Below are 3931 nucleotides of genomic sequence, written 5' to 3'. Positions count from 1 at the left end.
TTATCTTCAAAGATTATTGCTTCTCTGTTTCGTGCAAGTGCAGCGAGCTAGAAAAGCAGAGATAATAGGGTATTATGGAAAAATTGGGCTTTGACATTTATATGATAAATTAGGAGTCAATTAAATGAAAATTCTCCATTAGATAAAGTGTACCAATTACCACACTGAAGAGCCTTTGCTAATATAATTGAAATTTATATAGTGTTGGGCACAGCCCCGCAGGACAAAATTATATAAATGATGGAGAGAGGCGTGTAAACATTTTAGATTCCTCCCATTTTCAGATTGCTTGTCTTTGGTCCAAATTAGCAGTTAATATTCAAAGAGATATACTGAAGTCAGGCCATGAAATAATTGGAAATTATGCAGCACACACAAACATATACTCACATGCATATAGACAAACACTCCATTACACCACTGAAATCAACCATCTCTTTGATGTTAGGGGCCCTTACTTCAACAGTTGAAAAGGGCCATATATCACAGTGAGCAGAAACCTGTCCCATGTGAGGGTTTTGGACACACACAAAAATATGCAGATTTCTTTGTTTGCAAATTAAGTTAGGCCTAAAATTTGCATCTGTTTTATTTTACCACTGCAGTCATGTGATTCTCAACCCTGTTGACATAAAACATCCACAGTAAATATAAAATATGAATTCAATAATATATTGATAAATGCCAAATAAATAGAGTAGCATGTGGCATTCTTATACAACGTTCTGAGTAGTTTTAAGATTACCAGGACTGGGGTAAGCCTTGCTTCTGCCAGTAAAAGGCTTTTCCACAAACAGGGAACCATGGGGAAAAAAATCATCCTTCTCCTCACCTTTGTCACACTTGATTTCATGGTAGAAGGAAAGTGCATGTATATATACAGGCAGGAACAGCCTATTCTGAATGGCATAATTGAGTAGCTGGCATTGTGCACAAGAACATCTGTATAAAATATGGGCTAGACCAGTGATGGCGAACCTTTTAGAGACCGAGTGTCCAACTGTGGGTGCCAGGTGGGCGTGGCCTATTGGGTGGGTGTGGCCAATTGGGTGGGCATGGCCAATTGGGTGGGTGTGACTGCGGGACTGGGTGGGACTAAAAAGTTCAATCAATTCCAACTTTGCGAGATCTTTTTTTCCCCGTGAGAAGTTGAAATTGATTGATTGAGCCTTTTTTTTTTGTACACAGCAGTGGAAGCCTAAAGCAAAAAGGTTTTATAAAACCCATCTGAAGGCCAAGGACTGGGGCAATGGCACGAGTGCCCACAGACAGGGCTCTGCATGCCACCTGTGGCACGCGTGCCATAGGTTTGCCACCACAGGGCTAGACCTTCCTAAGTCTAGATGGGAGATTTTATTTATTTAATTGCATTTGTATACCGCCCTTTCCCTGAGGACTCCCCAGTGATGGGATTCAAATATGTAAACAACCGGTTTTCTGTGTGGATGCTGCTTCCAGAAGTCCATTCTTGGCCTGGGCACCAAAAACTAGCTACCGGTTCTGCTGAACTGGTGCAAACTGGCTGAATCCCACCACTGGAGATCCCACAAAAGATCGTGGAGAATAAGAAAGTTAAGATCCTGTGGAATGTCCAGATCCAGACAGACAGGCACCAATCAGCCAGGCTTCATGGTAGTAGACAAGGGCCAGAAGACAGTGGTGGTGATAGTTGTAGCAGTGTCAAGTCAGGAAGAAAGAGTATGAGAAACTGAAGAAATTCCGAGGCCTGAAGGATGAAATAGAGAGGATGTGGAAAGTAAAGGCCCCAGTGGTCCAAGTGGTGGTAGGAGCACTTGGGGCAGTGACTCCAACATACAGGAACAACATCCAAGTTCTTTGTCCAGAAGAGTGCACTGCTAGGAACAGCTAAGAAAATGCACAGAACCCTCAAATTCCTAGGCATCTGGTAGAGGACAGAAGATTGAGGAAGACCATCTTCTGCACCTTGTGAGGGTCTTTTCATGGTGGCCATGGGGAGCACATTGCAATAATTATGTTGCAGCTTCCTCTTCAATTGTGTGAACTTTAAAAGGTAAAGGTAAAGGTTCCCCCGCACATGCGTGCTAGTCGTTTCCGACTCTAGGGGCCGGTGCTCATCTCCGTTTCAAAGCCGAAGAGCCAACGCTTGTCCGAGGACGTCTCCGTGGTCATGTGGCCAGCATGACTGGACGCCAAAGGCGCACGGAACGCTGTTACCTTCCCACCGTAGTGGTCCCTATTTTTCTACTTGCATTTTTACGTGCTTTCGAACTGCTAGGTTGGCAGAAGCTGGGACGAGTAACAGGCGCTCACTCTGTTACACGGCACTCGGGATTCGACCCACCAAACTGCCAACCTTCTGATCGACAAGCTCATCATCTTAGCTACCAGATTCAAGAATGACTTTTGATTGTGGTAGGATGTAAGTAAAATAAAGGAATAAACAAGTACATCACTAAGGTTTTCTTTTCTTTTCTTTTTCTTCCTTTTTTTGTGAGTGCTTCTTCAAGTCAATCTTGATGCTGAATAAGTCCCTGAAGTTTTCTTGGAGAGATTTTTGCATTTGGTTTGCCATTGTCTTCTGCCTAGGCATGAGAAAGAGAGATTGACATAAGATCATTCCGATGGCTTCCATACTAAAGGCAGAACTAGAAGTCATGGTCTCCCAGATTCTGGGTTGGTACCTTTAACCACTAGACCAAACTCACTCTCCGACTATTGTTTAATATTTACTTGACCAGTGAACTATTTCTTCTGACCTCTGTTATTTCAAGGTATCTCCTTTCTGAATATTTCAGTATATACAGTATATTTTTTGCTATTCTGCAAGTGTTGTTCTCCCCTGTTGTCTCTGCAAAACTGTTTTAGATCTTTTATATTTCTGGGATAAGGAGATAATAACATTCAAAAAGGTATACAATTGAAATTCATACCTTGGGTCAAGTTTCTTTCCTCTGTTCTAGGGATCCTGACTCTGATTAGAAGGATTGTCTCAGTGACCATTAATACTGTCTTACGTCTTTGATTGTCTGTAACAAGGAAAATAACATTATCTACCTTGGAGAGTATAAGCTTTACCAGGGCTTTTTTTCTCATAGAATGCTCAGAACGGAGTTCCAGCACCTTTTTTGGATGGAACCTTGTAGGGTAGACAAGGTGGGTTGTATGACATGTGTGAGTTCCGGCACCTTTTTCTTTTACAAAAAAAGCACTGAGCTTTACTATTAATTACTATAGGATTAATAAAAGTATTGTGAGTTATATTGTTCATCGGCGTCTGAATGCTTTAATGTGTCTATTGCTAGCAAATGTACACTTACACTCATAGCTTCATCAGGAAGCTGGATCTCTAGGCAAAATTCTTATCTGAAGAACAATTTGTAGGAGGAAATGGTTGAATTCTTTCCTACAATTTAATGGAGTGTGGAAGGAAAGGAAATATTACAGACAAGCTGAATAAATAATCTTACTATTCAACTCACAGTTGAATAGAAGTCAGAAGTCACTTTTTTCCCCATATATACCCTCCACCAGCTCCTAAGCAGATCAGAAATTTCTACAGAAAAGTCTTGTGTCCTCTGAAACATGATGGGGCTGAATAAGTGATAGCCCTTCAACCGTCCCTCAAATACTATTCCTAAATAATCCAATTTATGAGGTTTGAGACTTTTAGAAGGAGGAGAAGATGCAAAAAGAGAGGATAAATAAGGTATATGTCAGGCTTCACACCAGAGCACTGTAGTAAATCTCAACTCTCCAGATGCTTACTCCCTTATGCACAGTACTTGGCAGAAAATTCTCAAAGAAACTTAGCTAACTTAATTTCCTTTTTTGCAGGAAGAATGAATCCATAGAGGTGATTTCCCCTCTCTATGACAAAAAAAGGCTGAATCTTTATATAGGTCTTTGACCCAAAGGTTAAACTTCTCCCACTGCTCTGATTTCATGTATA

General features: G+C 41.2%; 1 long non-coding RNA gene across 1 annotated transcript; it reads right to left on the bottom strand.

The window, feature by feature from the left end:
* Nucleotides 1–621: 621 nt before the first annotated feature.
* LOC308669259 lies at nucleotides 622–3393 on the bottom strand. Its single transcript, XR_014026735.1, has 3 exons — nucleotides 3300–3393; nucleotides 2913–3008; nucleotides 622–2564 (listed from the first exon to the last, which is right to left on the bottom strand). It is a non-coding gene; the product is annotated as an uncharacterized lncRNA (long non-coding RNA).
* Nucleotides 3394–3931: the final 538 nt, after the last annotated feature.

This window comes from Vipera berus (genome assembly GCF_964194415.1).
Source record: "Vipera berus genome assembly, chromosome: 5".
NCBI classification, from domain to species: Eukaryota; Metazoa; Chordata; class Lepidosauria; order Squamata; family Viperidae; genus Vipera; species Vipera berus.
Note: the sequence above shows the minus strand (reverse complement) of the source record. Positions and strands in the feature narration are given on the sequence as shown.